This window comes from Ranitomeya variabilis, chromosome 3 (assembly GCF_051348905.1).
Source record: "Ranitomeya variabilis isolate aRanVar5 chromosome 3, aRanVar5.hap1, whole genome shotgun sequence".
In the NCBI taxonomy this organism is placed as follows: domain Eukaryota; kingdom Metazoa; phylum Chordata; class Amphibia; order Anura; family Dendrobatidae; genus Ranitomeya; species Ranitomeya variabilis.
Window position 1 is genome coordinate 189,057,099 of NC_135234.1, and position 20,063 is coordinate 189,077,161.

A 20,063-nucleotide genomic window follows, 5' to 3' on the forward strand; every position below is an offset into this window, starting at 1 on the left:
ATAAGGATAGTGATAAGGTGCGTTCGCAGCCCGGAGTCCACCGTACAGAGATGTTAACTGCTGCTCGGTATGGTGGACACAATATGATTGTATAGTAATGAATACACGTGGGCTAACCGTCACCCGGTATGTACAGAGGCAGGCTCTGTTACAGCACAGACCCGCAGGATATATTTAGTGCAAAGACTGCACACAGCGTCGCACTGGTGAACGCCTGTAACAAATGTAAATAAATAAAGGAATTTAGAGCATGGATTGCGCACGGTGATGCACTAGCGAACGCCAGTAACTAACGCTACTAACCTAGCGGATTTAGCGCACTGAGTGTGAACGCCAATAACAGACGCTAACTACTGTGAAGTGTGAACTGAGTGGACAGTAGTGCAAAGGCAATGCCACTACTTGATGCTGTCTCAAACTCCAATCACCCTATTCACATACACAACCAGAGGGTAGGGGATCATTAGGAGCTTTCACCAGTGACATACACGCTTGCACACACAGCACGTTTATAGGATATACTAGCACACAGCCGTGTGACCATGAGATTCTTTTATAGCCGCAGCCTTCCAGGACCATGCTGGTGGCCCAATCCAAGCTGCTTGAGGACCTGAGTATGTGACCTCTGACCACCAATGAGCAGTCATTTCAAGGGCATGCTCAGATGCAGAAAAGCAGGACTTAGTCCCAGGAGCGTCTGCTCGTCGCTGACTAATGCTGGTTGCTATAGCTGAACCTGGGATGGCAGCAGCAACCAAACGCACAGCATTAGCCTGAGCAAGACGCTGGGACTGACATCTCTGCTGAGCAGGATCCTCTGCGGCTGAAGAAGAATGGGAGATCGAAGAGGATATGGCTCTAGATTCCCCCTGTGCAGCGGCAGGATCTTGATGCCTTACATCCAGTTTGCTAACATTTCAGGATTTGTGGAAAAGATATTGTTGGTCAGGTTTTCACCACACATTACCATAATGCCAGAGATGGGTATTTAATAGAGATAATCAAAGCCGCCACAATTGAAAATCATCAAATAATGTGAATTTCACAAGGTAGTTTGATTTGCTGCAAAATTGCTCAATGTAAAATGTATATTCCTTATTATGCTGGAGAGAAATCAGGTCCACTGTGCCTCTTTTTTTCACCTTCCTCTATCGCACACATCCACTTTGGCCTAAATTTTTACATAATGGGCTTTACTGCTGGCTAAGACTCTGATGATGACAACTAGGCACTCAATGGTGTCAAAGGCCTAGTCATCAGTACAAGACCCAACATAGGCTGAACAAGATGTACACACCAGGAAAAGATGAGAAAAAAGAGGTGCAGAATGAGTGAGGACCAATTAAATTGTAAGATATTATTTTTTTATTATTTAACTTTTTGCTGGCCAGCTAGGATTCTGCATAATTGTGTCTGCAGCTGGCCACCATATTGCTTAATACACTCAAAACTAATTGCAAAAGAAACTGTATTATGGAAAATACAAATTTTGGAAAAATTAGAGAAGAATTCAATTGCATTCAAATAAATTTGCTTATCTCTAGTCTCCAACTCTTCTCCCTACCAGCCTCCCTACTTTCGCCTAACAATACATCTCTTCTGCAATGGCTGTTCTTTTTTAAACAATACTAGCAATAAATAAGAAAATATGTAGCAAATAGCAATATGTGTCGTACAAAGTTGTATCCTATTATACCTATGTCTCTTAGAAATCCCTAAATTTATTACCACTGTGATGAGGTTATACAATATAACATTTCAATTGATCTTGGTTTGTGTTTTCGTTGAATATTTAATCGATATAAAACTTTGGTGTCTAGACGTGAAAAGACCATTTATAAATCCATAAAATGAAGTGCCGCATGTGTTTTGTGATATGTATCTATTTTTGTTCAATCTTGACAACTGGAAGTCTTGTGGCAAAGATGAAAACATAGATATCGCTGAGGTAATACAGAAAATTTATTGTAAGTATCATTGGGTGTTATTTTATATAATATTCTGCCTATGAATGTCCTGTACTATTCTAATAAAATGTCTTTGGAGATGTTTATATGGCATTGTCCACCAATGGAATATTTTTAAAATTCTAATGTAATAATAATAATTTTTATTTATATAGCACCAACATATTCCACAGCGCTTTACAAATTATGTAATTTATGTAATTATATTATATGCATATGTTACTTCAAGATATAGTAATGAAAAAAAAAATAAGTCCACCATTGAATTCCATGGTTTCATATACACCTTATACCAACTGTCAAACAGGGAAGATTGATAATTTTAGTTTGTTTTTCAGCCACAAGATCTGTGAACCTTGTAGTCATTAAGCTGATCATGAATTCCTCTCTATACCAACGTATTCTGTAATGAAATTTGAGGTAATCTATTTAAAAGCTAAAGCTTGGATGAAACTGTTCAACATGACAATGATTCCAAACACTGAAACAAATCTATATCAGAATAGCTAAATAAGAAAAGGCCCAGTTAAAGCCCAGAATGTTGTAAAGGCTCAGTTAAAGTCCAGAATGTTGTAAAGGCTCAGTTAAAGTCCAGAATGCAACATAATTGAAATACTGTGATGGGACCATAAGAAAGCTGTGCATAAACAAATGTCCACAAACCATAATGAACTTAAGCGACTTTGCTAAGAACAGCAGGCCAAAATTCCTCCAGAATGATGAGTAACTGTTAAAGTCATACAGAAAATGATTGCTTTAAGTTATTACTGCTAAAGTTGGTTCTACAAGCTATTAAATCATGGGGTGAGATTAACTTCACAGACTACTTCATCATTTTGGCCCAGTTTTTCTAATTTTTGAATAATGACATAATGTAGTTTGGTGTAATTTTATTCATCTGAGGTTGTATGTACATGTATTTCTTCGACTATAAGATGCACTTTTTCTTCCAAAATTTTGGAGGAACGTGGTGGCACATCTTATAATTTGCACATACCTTATAGTTTGTCTGTGGCTGTGGCTCAAGGGGGTAAAGGCAGTGGCGGAGGAGCGAGTCACTGGAGGCAGGAGCCGGTGGCTACAGCTAACACGTATGTCCACTGTTAAAGGAAATTAATATACACTGCTTACTATGCCCATACTCCCTCCCACTTCTATGCACTGCAGTCGGTGCCGACAGATGAGAGGGACTATGGGAGTGGAGGGCAGTGACTATTCATTCTCTTTAATAGCAGCCACAGGTGATCGCCAAGCCACTGCAGGAGCCAGCGACTAGGGTTAACAGTGTGCCCACTATTAAAGAAAATTAATATTCACTGCTCTCCACCCCCATAGTCCTAGGGGTGAGGAGTAGTGAATATTCCTGCAGCTGACCTCGGTGTGTGTTGGCGCATGGCAATGACATAATGCGCTGAATAAATGCTCAAATAAGCTACTAGCATCAGAATAGAATGCCATGCTATGAGGGAGCAGAGGGGAGGTAAGTAGAATTGTTTATATTTTAATGTGTGCAATGTGACGGGGGTAATATATACCATGATGGGGTGCCATGTATTCAGGATGGGGATGGGGTCCATGTATACCAGCATAAGGATGAGGGGCCATGAATACCAGGATGAGGATGGGGCCATTTATACCAGGAAGGGGGCCATATATACCAGGAAGGGGACGGGGCTATGTATACTAGGATGGGGATGGGGAAGCGATGTTTACCAGGATGGGGATCATGTATACTCGGATGGGTATGGGGGTGTAGTATACCAGGATAGGGAGCCATGTATACCAGGATAGGGTGCCATGTATAACAGGAAGGGGGGCTATGTATACCTGGATGGGGGCCATGTATACCTTGATAGGGATGGGGCCATGTATACCAAGATGGGGATGTGGGCCATGAATACCAGGATGAGGATGGGGCCATGTATACCAAAAAGGGGATGAGGGCCATGTATATCAGGATGGGAGATCATGTATACCAGGATGAGGATGGGGGGCCATGTATACCAGAAAGGGGGCCATGCATGCCTGGGTGGGGGCAATGTATATCAGGATGGGGGCCAAGTATGTAGCATAAGGGCTCATGTATACCAGGATGGTGGGCCATGTATACCTGGAAGGTATGCCATGTATACCTGGATGGGGCCATGTAGAACTGGATGAGGGGCCATATATACCTGGATTGGGGGCCATATATACCTGGATGAGAACATATATGCTAGGATGGGGTTCATATATACCTGGAAGGGAAGGTACATATACCAGGATGGGGACATATATATACTGGGATGGAGGATATTAGTACAGAATTGGGGGACATTACCCATATAAGAGTGTCAGCAGCAGACCCCCCATAACAGTGCATCATGATCACATTTATTGTTTTAATTTTTTTCTATTTTCCTCCTCTAAAACCTAGGTGCGTCTTATGGTCCAGTCTGTCTTATAGTAAAAAATACGGTAATTTTAAGACCTTATAAGATCCAATTTTTTTTATTATGGCCTGATATGTAAAGTAATTTAATTCAAAGACAGTGTATTTAAGGACCCTCCGGAACTCTGGAAATTATACTTTCACCATTCAGAAATCAGATGACCCATTTTGCCTGTTATTGGCTGCAGTGGATAGGTGACTAGAGAGTGTTTCCAGATGTTTCTGATTTCCAAACGAAGAAGCTTTCCAAACGAAGAAGCTTTAGTTTTAAAAACAGGGTGCATCCAATACTTAAAAAAAATAGTACTTAACATTTCTTATCCAAAATAAAGACAATCACAATTTAGCACTGTAATGCTGGAGAAATTGGGATCCCAATTCTTGTGTTTTGAAATTATTAATATATAAAAAAAGTAAAGAGGTGGAGTGGAAAAAAACATTGAAGAACAACAGAGCTTTAAACATTAATAGGCAAGCCTTGCCACTAGCAGATAGTCTAGTAAGCACATAAAACCTGTTTCCTGGCTTTATCTAAGATGTCTTTACCTCTACTTCTCACCAAAGATGACAGGTTGTCAAGTACTGGGGTAGATTGTGGCTTTAAATGAGATGACAGCAATGTAGAGCAAGGTTCCTGCGAGACATTGATACTATAAAAGTCCCACTCTGCTAGTAGTGACATTTTTGTTACTGATTGAACCTTTTCCAGAACAGATGTTCACACTATCCCATAAGAATCTCTTAATGAGAAAATCTTGTGTTGTGGTTTACTAATGGACATAAATTGTTGACAGTAACTAGGGAAAGGTGAAAAATCTGGTTATAGTCTTCATGTTTAGCTTAGTAGATGAAGTTCTTTTCTTCTATGTACTGAGATAGCAGCTTTCAGAGATGGAAATTGCAATTTTTTATGCTAAATTGTTCACACTATATTGGACATGTTTTCTTCTAAATGCTATTATAAGGATATCTTTGCTACAGAAGTGCTCTTTTTTCCCCAGATTCAGTATACTCTAGCTATCACTTCTTTCAATAAAATAGTAATAATTCAATGTATTAGCTCTATGGTAGAATTTTATTAGCGAAAAAGATTCATGAATAATATATTCCATCCATTCGAAAAGAGAAAAAAGCACTACCGTAATGCTTGCAACACTGCACCACAAAAACATAATATAAAAAGTAACAAACTTTATTTGGCACACAATAACAACAAAGCATAAAACATAAGTAAAATAATGCAGGGACCCCACTCATGAACCCCCCATCATGTACAATAAATATAGGATGCATAAGGATATATCAAGTAAATGTAGAATACATAGTCATAATTCAGATAATATATATGTACACTATAACCAATGCACCCAGGACCATATAGAAATGTAACAATAATATGGTGGATACCCCAAGAGTAACCCTGGAAGAGGCTAGAAGTTAGGTATAGCCAAAACTGATAGACACTTAAAGCGTGAGTGTAACCAGCTATCAAAATAGCCGAAATCTGGCCAAAACTGCTGAAAATGTATAAATATCCAAGATCAATCAACTGCCATTATATTGGCAAAGCTGTAGAAGCCAGCTAAGAATAGAAAAGATGTGCCAGCATAGTTTAGTGGCCAGAAAATAAGAAAAACACTCACGCGGTAAAGAGGATGAGACTAGCCAGGGAAAAGCATGGAGCGTCCGACCAGGGGAGGACAGACCTAGATGGAACACGGAGTGGGGCACCCCTCCAGAACCCAACGCATATCGCCATAACCCATACGGCTTCATCAGGGGAAGTTGTTCCTGGACCCACCAGAATAGCTATAAGTACCTTAAAGATGATTAGTGCATGATGCACCGGTGCGGGACGCTGCAGCATAACAAGGGCGGCATATGGAAACCGGAAGTAGGCAAGTAAGCGCTTTGAGGCAGCTGCGCACTCGCAGCCTGAACCGCAAAACATCCGCGCATGCGCCGGGTGGATCGCAAGCAGCGCACACATGGATGTAAAGACCAAGTGTGTAATATGTAAGCACCGCGCCTGCGCAGCTCCCGGGAGTCTAAAGAAGCGCCAACATAAATAATTAGGGAAACAAACCAAAACACCACCCAGACCACACAAACACATGCAAACCCATGACAGTACAGGGACAACACATACGTAAAACAATGCGATATTAAACAGCATAATTCATGATACTTATATAAATAAATTTAGAACCAGACACGCACAAAGCCAGATAGTCGATATACAAATATACGAAAAAGTTTATTGATTGCATGACAAGATAAATACATATATATATATATATATATATATATATATATATATATATATATATATATATCTTAATACCCGAACCACCCACGATCATGAGAAAACCCTATGCGATGCATAAATATAGCTGCCACAAAAACCTCATAGGTAAAAATCTGGATTAGTAGAAGAGTAAAAAAGAGGGCCAAAGGCCAATAAAGGTCAAGGGTGCATTGGAGAGCAACCAGTCCAAAAAGACCGCCAAGGGACCCCAAACACCAAACACAATGGATATATAAACGCATGCCAAAGGCCATGCAGAGAAATGTATGAAGTACATCAAACCGTACATATGAACGAAATTGCTCCATTGGATAGTTCAGTAAATAGTCCGGTTTCCATATGCCGCCCTTGTTATGCTGCAGCGTCCCGCACCGGTGTGTCATGCACTAATCATCTTTAAGGTACTTATAGCTATTCTGGTGGCTCCAGGAACAACTTCCCCTGACGAAGCCGTACGGGTTACGGCGATACGCGTTGGGTTCTGGAGGGGTGCCCCACTCCGTGTTCCATCTAGGTCTGTCCTCCCCTGGTCGGACGCTCCATGCTTTTCCCTGGCTAGTCTCATCCTCTTTACCGCTTGAGTGTTTTTCTTATTTTCTGGCCACTAAACTATGCTGGCACATCTTTTCTATTCTTAGCTGGCTTTGCCAATATAATGGCAATTTATTGATCTTGGATATTTATACATTTGCAGCAGTTTTGGCCAGATTTCGGCTATTTTGATAGCTGGTTACACTCACGCTTAAAGTGTCTATCAGTTTTGGCTATACCTTGCTTCTAGCCTCTTCCAGGGTTACTCTTGGGGTATCCACCATATTATTGTTACATTTCTATATGGTCCTGGGTGCATTGGTTATAGTGTACATATATATTATCTGAATTATGACTATGTATTCTACATTTACTTGATATATCCTTGTGCATCCTATATTTATTGTACATGATGGGGGGTTCATGAGTGGGGTCCCTGCATTATTTTACTTATGTTTTATGCTTTGTTGTTATTGTGTGCCAAATAAAGTTTGTTACTTTTTATATTATGTTTTTGTGATGCAGTGTTGCAGGCATTATGGTAGTGCTTTTTTCTCTTTTCGATATATTACTATTTACTACCGGCTTTTTGCACCTCCCTCGATATGTATTTATTTGGTTGTGCGCCTGATTCTCAATTACATATATTCTATCCATTATGATTGTCTATTTTCTTGTCATACTCTAATTACATGTGAAAATGTAAATTGTGTTCATACGAATATGGCTTGATATGTGTATACAAATGTAGTTGTTTTTTGAGCCACAACATAAAGTAGGTTTACAGTGATTATAGCAAATACAACAACAAAAAAATAGCAAGATATGTGCTAGGGGTATATAATAAAAATAATTATATTTTATGGTGAAACTCCTGGATAAAATCTCTGATCTGTTTAAAATATGAGGAGATGCTTGATTATAGGCCATCCAGGACCTTTAATGTATGGTTATAGTCAACATTAATGGCAACCCTGAGTATAGAAAATACCATGTAAAGTACCTCCTGAATAGGGATGAGCGGGCCAGCATAAATTTGGGTTCTGGTACTGAACTGAACATAGTCAAAAGTTTGTGCACTAGACCTGTACACAAGCGTGAACCTGAACCCAAACCGCACTGATATTAATGGGGTATCGAACTTTGGAGCTGTAAAATCTCTCTCTCTGTCTCCTCCCGGGACTCCCGAACTGTAAACAGGACTTCCAAGAAAAGTCCATGTTCGGAGTTCAGCACTGGACACTAGGTGATTGGTACGATCCTCGAACTTTACAGCTCAGGTACGCTCATCTCTACTCCTTAAGTACAGTGTTTAATGGAACTGTAATAAAAAGGATATACAATTGAAAACAATGCATAATTGTACGTGTTTTAACTTGATAAATGGCACATTTTGTTCAATTTAATACAAATGGCAAAATTAGACAAATCTGTGATAATAAATTAAAGGTAACCTGTCAGCAGGATTGTGCACAGTAACCTACAGACACTGTCAGGTTGGCGATGTTATACTGATTAAAATGATACCTTGGTTGACGAAATCCGCCTTGCGATTGTTGTTTAATGTTTATTTTCAGCTTAGAGTTAATGCTATGCTCGTGTTCCGGGGTAGTCTGAAGGGGGGTCTTCATGTGGTGCTCTGATTAGGTGTTCATAATGCAGACTGCTGAGAGGTCACTGACCCTTCACTAACCTGCCCCCTACATTACATAATGCATACCTATACATTGTGAAAAAAATCATTCTGCAGTCAGACGCCAGTTGTGGACCTGCACTTCAGCATAATTGCATGTTTACTGTGTTAATAAAAAATGTGGTTGAGGTTATTCTGATAGTATAAAAAAACTATTTGAAAATGGTGCCCGCCGAGCCAGCGCAGTAGGAGCTATCGGTGTATATAGAGGTAATCTGATTGCTGCTACTGGGCAGGTGTCAGCGGCACCATCTTGCTGGTGAAGAAAAAGATTACTCCTCCAAGATGGCTCCACTTGCGTCTGCACAGTAGCAGCTATCAGTGATCGCGCTTGCGGCGCCATCTTGGAGAAGGAATTTTTTTTCTTCTCTAGCAAGTTGGCACTTATAGTTGCACAATAGCAGCTATTGCATCACCTCTATATACACCAATAGCTGCTACTGTGCAGATGTTGAGGGCGCCATTTTGAAATGGACTTTTCATTTTTTGCGGGCCCTCTGGGTTTGGGATCGGGTACTGTTCTGGTACTCATACTTTTTTTAAGTGTTCGGCCAAACTCGAACATCCAGGCATCCACCTATCTCTAGGTGTGACACATCTACTTATTTGTGAAGAAACTGGCTTTTTTAAATTAAAAAATGTAAAAAATGTTGAGCACAAGTGTATAGAGGTCTCTTTCCTTACCTTTCCTCCTTCCTTAACATATCCCAAGATGTGTAGCTGAAAATTTGCTATTTTTTAAAGAAAACAAGGGAAACATGATTTCAATATACTCTTTCATAGGATGACAATGCTGTTGGTGATGTGATGTGAATTACAGCCTCTTAAGTCTCAACTGTTTTACTAGCATGATCATGACACTGTAATATGTATATCTATTGTGCGAAACTGAGGACTTTGAGCAATTTCAAGAGAAGACAAACATATCTGTGAAGATGTCACAATTAAATAGTTGGCTCTCATGTGTCAGAATCAGAACTGAAAAAGAGGAAGGGAGAGAGTGGAAGCAATATCTAAACTAGGTGACTATGGAACCAAGCAGCCCCTCCATTATCAGGAAGAAACCTGACATCAGATTCAAGCTTCCCAAATAATAATGGGTAGAATGAATAAGACACTGGCTGCATGATTGTAAACAGGTTTGAATGGATGGAATGGAAAATCTTTTTTTTCTCCACCTCCGAGAAAAACTGATTCTACTCTGATCAAACTGTGATCAAAATGATCTGACCCTTTTTCTTCGAAGAAAAGAAAACAGTCGTGTGCACCTACCTTTAGATTTACTTCAGTCAGTGATGGCATTTCCCAGCAAAATACCATCACTAGTGTTGAGCATTCCGATACCACAAGTATCGGGTATCGGCCGATACTTGCGGTATCAGAATTCCGATACCGAGTTCCGATACTTTTGTGGTATCGGAAATCGGAAACGGAAGTTCCCAGTGTATGGTTCCCAGGGTCTGAAGGAGAGGAAACTCTCCTTCAGGCCCTGGGATCCATATTCATGTAAAAAATAAATAATTAAAATAAAAAATATGGATATACTCACCCGTCCGGGGGCCCCTGGACCTTACCGATTGTAACCGGCAGCCTCCGTTCCTAAGAATGAGCAGTTTAAGACCTTCGATGACGTCGCGGCTTGTCATTAGTCGCGTGCCACTCATGTGACCGCTCACGCGACCAATCACAAGCCGCGACATCATCGAAGGTCTTAAACTGATCATTCTTAGGAGCCGAGGCTGCCGGTTACAATCGGTAAGGTCCAGGGGCCCCCGGACGGGTGAGTATATCCATATTTTTTATTTTAATTCTTTATTTTTTACATGAATATGGATCCCAGGGCCTGAAGGAGAGTCTCCTCTCCTCCAGACCCTAGGAACCATCCAGGATACCTTCCGATACTTGAGTCCCATTGACTTGTATTGGTATCGGGTATCGGTATCGGCGATATCCGATATTTTTCAGGTATCGGCCAATACTATCCGATACCGATACTTTTAAGTATCGGAAGGTATCGCTCAACACTAAGTCCATCACCACTTAGTTTAATAGATAAATACCTCTATTATAAAGCTCTAGGTATGTAGGGGAGAAATGGTGTCACAACATTGGAATGCCAAGCTATTGCAAGAGAGGGGTCCCACGTATCAGTGGAGTGGTGTACCTCATGTGCATTAATTATTTCTCCATTCAAAGTATACAAAACTGATGTTAGTAGCTGAGTGCTGTATTAACCTATTTCCTTTAGTCCCATAGGCAATAAATGAAGCAGAGTGATCATATATTAATGACTATTATGAACTTTAATATTTTGGCTTGAAAATAAACATTTTAACTTATATACATTAGACCATATGTAAATCTTACGTGGTAAGGTATTTTTTCTCAAACATAATATAAAGAATGTCATATTTTAGAAATATCTTTTTGTTAAGTTGCAGTAACTTTATTTTTCCACTGCTGTGCTTCCCTGGCATTTATCATTGTTGATGGTATTGTTTTAATATAGTAGGCAATAAATCTCTTTAAACAAGAATTGAAATGTAAAAAAAGAGAGAAGAGAAGAGAGGAGCAAACTAAACATTTTGTTCAGCGTTGGGAAGAGATCTGTATCTCCTCTCTACAAGTTCTCCTCAGCATTGTAATGCTGTAGCTTGGAAATTTAGTAGAGATACAGAGGGAGAGAAAAATACATCCGCCAAAACAAGAACCTGTGACAAGAGAAATCCCTTTCAGACACAAGCCAATGTACAGTACTGCCTTCAAATCCCACGTGTCAAAACCAAGGTTTATATAATGTGCATGTGGCATATGATGACAAGGGCTGTGAAAATTTGTCAGATGTCAGAAAGACACATGTATCATTTGGTTTGTGCCAGATTGTTTTCACAATGAGGAATAGATAAGGCAGATACAGAAATAGCTATTTTTGAGTCTTCAAGTCTGAATGACAAACAGACAAGTAGAGTCACAGGGAGCACTAATTGGTTCTGAAGGAAAAGTGATGAGAGGCCAAGTATTTTAGCAACAATATCAGCAAGCACCTTACACAATTTGACATCTGAGATATAAAGGATGGAATGTCAAGGTATGATGTACGTAAGTAGCTGGATTATTTATATTGTTTATTATTATTGCCTTTAGAATTATTATTAATAACCTATTATTAATGACTTTCTAAGTCTCCTTTAAAGCTAGGAGCCTATGACTGAACTTGTAAATGAGCAGGTCTTTTAAAATTCAAATTTTCCAACTTGAACAATTTTCCCCAAAATTTGATTCGACGTGAGCAAATTTGTAAGAAATGTCAATACTGGAAAGTTTGTAATTGCTCAAAAAATACACTGACTGTAAAACCTTACACGATACAAGCAAGATAGAGGACCACAATGACTATAAAAGCTTACACTCTACAGGAGAAAAAGAGGACCCTGCTGACAAACAGTTTATACTCTACAGTAAAGAAAGAGAGAGAGAGAACTCCGCTGACTCTAAGTGCTTACAGTCAGTCTACAGGAGAAAAGTGCAGGTAATGGAGAAACAAATGGGTTAATTCTGCACTGCCATGTAGGAAGGATAAAGAATGCCTAACCAAGTATGAGTGGATTATTTGTCAACACGTTTCAACCTATATGAACGTCTTATTCAGGACAAGCATGATAGAGATACATTCAGTGTATAATTCGGCATAAATAGACAAAGCATTTGAAAAAAGACACGTGAAAGAAGGGGTCAGGAAGATCATATAAACATGGTGTGACCCGACCAGGTGAGCACCATCATGCCAGTCTTTTGTGATTGTTACACCGGGGTCACACTAAACGTATGGAAAATCGGTCCAAGTCTCCCTGCCGAAAGTCGCACAAGTGTTTTCCGTATGGTCATCCGTGTGTAATGAGTTTGCAATGCTATGATGCGATTTTCCGGCACCTATGTATCCATATGACATGTGCATGGCTTTACATTTCTCACTGCTTTTCCTCATTGAATTTAATGGCTCAATGGGCTGAAATGAGGAAAATGTGTGCATATTTCTAACAAGTCACTCGGATGGTCCGTGTGGTGTCCGATCATTTCTCGCACCCATAGTCTTGCATCGGCGAGTCTCAGACGATATATGCATACAATCACAGCGTGCTGCGATTTTACATGCATGTAGAGCACGCCTGAGAAAAAATACGGTGATGGGAGCTGCCCCATGGATTAACACTGGTCCAAGTGCTATGTGATGTTTTCTAGCATAGCACTCGTCCATATTCTATGGTAGTGTGACGTCGGCCTTAACCAGATAATACCCTATTTTGCTCTTTGTGTCTTTCCAGTCTCCCTTTACATTTTACAGGAGAGAGAGGACCCAATGAACCATAAGAGCTTATATTTTACAATAGAGAGAGATTTAGGCCACATTCACATGTTTAGTATTTGGTCAGTATTTTATATCAGTATTTGTAAGCCAAAATCAGAAGAGAGCAATGAGAGGAAAACTATCACAGAAGCACGTCACCACTTCTGCATTTTTTGCCCACTTCTTATTTTGGCTTATGAATAGTGTTGAGCGATACCATCCGATACTTGAAAGTATCGGTATCGGAAAGTATCGGCCGATACCGGCAAAGTATCGGATCCAATCCGATACCGATACCCGATACCAATACAAGTCAATGGGACTCAAGTATCGGACGGTATTCCTGATGGTTCTCAGGGTCTGAAGGAGAGGAAACTCTCCTTAATGTGTAAGAGAGAGAATTAAAATAAAAAATATTGCTATACTCACCTCTCCGACGCAGCCTGCACCTTACCGAGGGAAGCGGCAGCGTTCTTTGTTTAAAATTCGCGCTTTTCTTTCCTTACGTGAAGTCCCGGCTTTGTGATTGGTTGCGTCGCAGTCACATGGGCGACGCAACCAATCACAGCAAGCCGTGACGTAATTTCAGGTCCTTAAGGATTTTAAAATTACGTCCCGGCTTTGTGATTGGTTGCGTCGCAGTCACATGGGCGACGCAACCAATCACAAGCCGTGACGTCACGGGAGGCTGGACACGCGCGCATTTTAAAATGCGCGCTTGTCCAGCCTCCCATGACGTCCCGGCTTGTGATTGGTTGCGTCGCGATCAACCAATCACAAGCCGGGAGGCTGGACACGCGCGCATTTTAAAATGCGCGCTTGTCCAACCTCCCGTGACGTCCCAGCTTGTGATTGGTTGCTTCGCGGTCAACCAATCACAAGCCGGGAGGCTGGACACGCGCGCATTTTAAAATGCGCGCTTGTCCAACCTCCCGTGACGTCCCGGCTTGTGATTGGTTGCTTCGCGGTCAACCAATCACAAGCCGGGAGGCTGGACACGCGCGCATTTTAAAATGCGCGCGTGTCCAGCCTCCCGTGATGTCACGGCTTGTGATTGGTTGCGTCGCCCATGTGACTGCGACGCAACCAATCACAAAGCCGGGACGTAATTTTAAAATCCTTAAGGACCTGAAATTACGTCACGGCTTGCTGTGATTGGTTGCGTCGCCCATGTGACTGCGACGCAACCAATCACAAAGCCGGGACTTCACGTAAGGAAAGAAAAGCGCGAATTTTAAACAAAGAACGCTGCCGCTTCCCTCGGTAAGGTGCAGGCTGCGTCGGAGAGGTGAGTATAGCAATATTTTTTATTTTAATTCTCTCTTTTACACATTTTTACATTAATGTTGTTTCGATACCGATACCCGATACCACAAAAGTATCGGATCTCGGTATCGGAATTCCGATACAGCAAATATCGGCCGATACCCGATACTTGCGGTATCGGAATGCTCAACACTACTTATGAATACTGAAGTAAAATACTGACCAAATACTGAACGTGTGAACATGGCCTTACTCTGGTACTCTGGAGATGGAAAACGACTCTGTTTTGCAAACTGTGCTGGGAACCAATGAACAGTGATAGCCATGTACTGACCACCAATGTACATAATAACCCGCGTCCTGTTATAGCTGCAGGGCATTAGGGGTAAGCCTACGTGGCAGTACAAAATGACATTATCCTGCTATCTGCTGGTTCAGAAGTGTGGGAAATGGTGCAGGGCAATTTTTTTTGTGAACGGCGAATCTCAAATGTTCAAAAACCGCAAAGTTCATTCAGGAAATTCAATTTGAACTTGATAATCTGTGAAGCATTTTTTATTTTGATTTGTATAGATATTATATATTCTTTGAATATAAATAAAGTAAAATTATTAGTTATATTTTTATAGTATTATTATTATTATCATTATTATTATTATCAGCTATACAAAACAAAGATTAGATGATCTGTATCAGTCTCAGGCCAATAAATGCACAAGATAATTAGGAGGTCAAGGATCAATGTATAATATGTCAGGAGTAGTGTTGAGCGATACTGTCCGATACTTGAAAGTATCGGTATCGGAAAGTATCGGCCGATACCGGCAAAGTATCGGATCCAATCCGATACCGATACCCGATACCAATACAAGTCAATGGGACTCAAGTATCGGACGGTATTCCTGATGGTTCCCAGGGTCTGAAGGAGAGGAAACTCTCCTTCAGGCCCTGGGATCCATATAAATGTGTAAAAGAAAGAATTAAAATAAAAAATATCGCTATACTCACCCTCTGACGCAGCCTGGACCTCAGCGAGGGAACCGGCAGCGTTGTTTGTTTAAAATTCGCGCTTTTACTTGGTTACGTGAAGTCCCGGCTTGTGATTGGTCAGGGCGGCCATGTTGCCGGGACGCGGACCAATCACAGCAAGCCGTGATGAAATTACGTCACGGCTTGCTGTGATTGGTCCGCGTCCCGGCAACATGGCCGCCATTAACCAATCACAAGCCGTGACGTCACGGGAGGCTGGACACGCGCGCTTTTTAAAATGGGCGCGTGTCCAGCCTCCCGTGACGTCACGGCTTGTGATTGGTTGCGTCTCCCATGTGACTGCGACGCAACCAATCACAAAGCCGGGACGTAATTTTAAAATCCTTAAGGACCTGAAATTACGTCACGGCTTGCTGTGATTGGTTGCGTCGCCCATGTGACTGCGACGCAACCAATCACAACGCCGGAACGTAATTTTAAAATCCTGAAGGACCTGAAATTACGTCACGGCTTGCTGTGATTGGTTGCGTCCCGGTCACATGGGCGGCACGCAACCAATCACAAGCCGGGACTCACGTAAAGGAAAGAAAAGCGCGAATTTTAAACAAAGAACGCTGCCGCTTCCCTCGGTAAGGTGCAGGCTGCGTCGGAGAGGTGAGTATAGCAATATTTTTTATTTTAATTCTCTCTTTTACACATTTTTACATTAATGTTGTTTCGATACCGATACCCGATATCACAAAAATATCGGATCTCGGTATCGGAATTCCGATACAGCAAGTATCGGCCGATACCCGATACTTGCAGTATCGGAATGCTCAACACTAGTCAGGAGATACCATAATAATGGAAGTAGACATGCAATATTTGTCTCACATGAGAAGATTATATATTACGAAAAAAAATTAGGATGACGTCATATGTCTTGAATTCAGCTATAGTGTAATTGCTGCTTAATTTTGCAAATTCCAGAAATATTGACCAACAGTGTGAACATTGATGCAAGATATCACATACTCAACTTGAAGAGAATATTTGAAAAAATAAGTGATGATAGCAACCAATTAGTATCTACGCTTCTTTTTTCATAAAAATAAAAGGCTAAATACCATGACAGCCATCATGGTTCAGACTTTTCATATTTCTCATCTTTCCACATCTTCTGAAATGCCTAGACCTATTTGTCTCTGTTGGACAAAGTATTAAAGGAACTATGCATACAGTTGTGTGAAAGTGTTTACCCCCTTTCTGATTTCTTATTCTTTTGCATGTGTGTCATCAAACTAATTTAAATGTTAGACAAAGATAACACAAGTAAACACAAAATGCAGTTTTTGAATGAAGTTGTTTATTATTAAATGAAAAAGAAAGCGAAACCTACAGGGCCCTTGGTGAAAAAGTGATTGCCCCTTAAAGCTAATAACTGTTTTTTTGTTTAGCAAAGTTTGGAATTGTTTTTCACCACTTACATAAAAAGTAACCTAGATATATTTGGTGTCAACTAACTCATAATAACCTGGAGAATCATAATTGCAAGTCATTTTTAGCATTTAGTGAACCTAGCATAAAAGCCAAACAAAAAACAGTTGTGGGATTGCACTTTTTTGCAATTTGACCGCACTTGTAATTTTTTTCCCATTTTCTAGTACACAACATGGTAAAACCAATGGTGTTGTTAAAAAGCACATCTCATCCTGAAAAAAACAAGCCTTCACATGGCAGTATTGACGGAAAAATAAAAAAGTTATGGCTCTGGAAAGAAGGGGAGAGAAAAACGAAAATGCAAAAAAGAAAAAGGCAGAGTCTCTAAGAGTTTAAACTTGATGGACATAGGTCTTTTTTCAACCTTGGTAACTATGTAACTATATAAAATAATGACCCCTCCACTTCACACAGCCAAGTAAGTTTTAATTATTAGTAGTGTTGAGCGATACCCTCCGATACTTGAAAGTATCGGTATCGGATAGTATCGGCCAATACCCGAAAAATATCGGATATCGCCGATACCGATACCCGATACCAATACAAGTCAATGGGACTCAAGTATCGGAAGGTATCCTTGATGGTTCCCAGGGTCTGAAGGAGAGGAAACTCTCCTTCAGGCCCTGGGATCCATATTCATGTAAAAAATAAAGAATTAAAATAAAAAATATGGATATACTCACCCGTCCGGGGGCCCCTGGACCTTACCGATTGTAACCGGCAGCCTTCGTTCCTAAGAATGAGCAGTTTAAGACCTTCGATGACGTCGCGGCTTGTGATTGGTTGCGTGCCGCTCATGTGACCGCTCACGCGACCAATCACAGGCCGCGACGTCATTGCAGGCCCTAAACTCCTCTAAATTCCGATACCGCAAGTATCGGCCGATACCCGATACTTGCTGTATCGGAATGCTCAACACTAATTATTAGTAAAAATGTTTTCCTATTTTCTGCTGTCTAAATCTGGGGTGCATCTTATAGTCTGAAACACAGGGTAAATAGTTTTGGTGGGGTGAAATACTACTGACATATTCATTTAACGCCTTCACCACCATGGGCTTTTGCATCTTTGAGATTTAGTTTTTTTATTCCTTTCTTCCCAGAGCCATAACTTTTTAATTTTTTTTGTCAACATGGACTTGTTTTTTTGAGGACTGAGTTGTTATTTTGAATGACTCTATTGGTTTTACGATATAGTGTACTGGAAGGTGTGGTGAAATTGCAAAAAAAATGCAATTCCACAATTTTTTTTCCACCACGTTCAAAAATTCTAAAAGTGATGTGCCATTATGATTCTCAAGGCAATTACGAGTTCGTAAATACCAATTATGTATAGGTTCTTTTTTATTCAAGTGTTGACAAAAATTAGCAAATAAGAAAGAAAAATGTTGCCACTTTCTGAGACCCGTAGCGTCTCCATTTTTCATGATCTGGGGCTGGGTGAGGGATTATTTTTATGTGCCGAGGTTACGTTTTTATTGATTTGATTCATTTTGGTGTAGATACGATAAACATTTACTTTCTTTTACAAAAAAATTCTTTTATACCTATTTCTTTTAACTTTCGCAAGAGTAACAGGAGAAAATGGACCTTACAATTTGTTGTGCAATTTCTCTAAAGCATGCCAATAACTCATATGTGTTGAAAAACCACTGTTTCGGCCCACAGCTGTGCTCTGAAGGGAAGGAGCGCCATTTGACTTTTTGAATGTAAAATTTGCTTGCATAATTAGTGGATGCCATGTCATGTTTGGAGAGCCTGTGATTTGACTAAACAGTGGAAACCCCCCATAAGTGACCCCATTTTAAAAATCAGACCCCTTAGGAAACTTATCTAGATGCGTATTGAGCACCTTGACCCCCAAGGTGCTTCACAGAAGTTTATAACGTAGAGCCATGAAAATAAAAAAAAATAATTTTTCACAGATAAATCTATTTTAGCTCCAAAATTTGCATGCATGCTTGCTTTTTTGTGGATTGAGTGGAAGCTTTTATTGGGAAGATTTTACATAATGTTAGGGATCACATTTATCTGGGGTTTTACGCTGACCACTTAATTGTGGTTTCCATATAAATCTTCGAGTGACGTGACAGATGAAACACCCGATGGATCCATTCACTATAGTGAGGCAGCTGAGTTACTGTGGATTCCATCTGGCCTCTATTCAGCGGTGTCCTTTTCAGAAGTGCACAAAACTGTGGTTGATGGGACTTTTATGGAATCCTAAAAAGACGGACACCACTGGATCACAGATCAGACGACGTCCACAGTACCTCCATCTGCCTCATTATAGGGAATCTTCCGCCGGGGTTCTGACTGATTCACATATTTCAGAGATTTACACGAAACCCTAATGTAAGCACTCAGTGTAGAGCACTAGGATAAATTTGTGCCGAGCCTTACTGCGATCTTTGGAAGGCAGAATGAAAAAATCAGCCGCATGTGAAGAATTGGTTTTATTTATTTTTATGCCATTCCTTGTGCGGTATAAGTCATAAGGTGACTTTATTCTTGGATCGATACATTTACAGCGATACCAGATTTATATTGGGTTTTTATGTTTGGCTGCTATCACACACTAAAAGATGCTTTTTATTGGGAAAACTAGTTTTTGCGTCACAATATTTAGAGAGCGACAGAGTCATGTGATGGTTTTTTTTTTGCAGGACGAGTTGACTTTTTTACTGATACCATTTTTGGGCACGTGACATTTTTTGTTCGCTTTCTATTCCAATTTTTGGGAGACAGAATGAACAAAAAACATCCGATTCAGGAATTGCTTTTTTTATACACTTCCGTGTGTGGTAAAATTGGTACAATTTTTATTTGCATTTGTCTTTTTGATCGCGTTTTATTGCACTTTTTGTTCTGCGGTCTGATTATAAAGCATTGTTTTTTGCCTCATTTTTTATTTATTTCTTTTACGTTGTTCACTGAACGGGTTAACTAGTGGGACAAAATTTTATAGAGCAGGTTGTTACGGATGTGACGATACCAAATATGTGTACTTTAAGTGTTTGTTTCTCTACTTACATAAATAAATGTATTTGT

At 40.3% G+C, this 20,063-nt stretch overlaps 1 protein-coding gene across 1 annotated transcript in view; it reads right to left on the bottom strand.

Moving 5' to 3' along the window:
- The window catches only part of TAFA3 (TAFA chemokine like family member 3), a 679,693-nt gene that overhangs the window by 285,735 nt on the left and 373,895 nt on the right, over window positions 1-20,063 (bottom strand). The gene's annotated exons all lie outside the window — the stretch shown is intronic.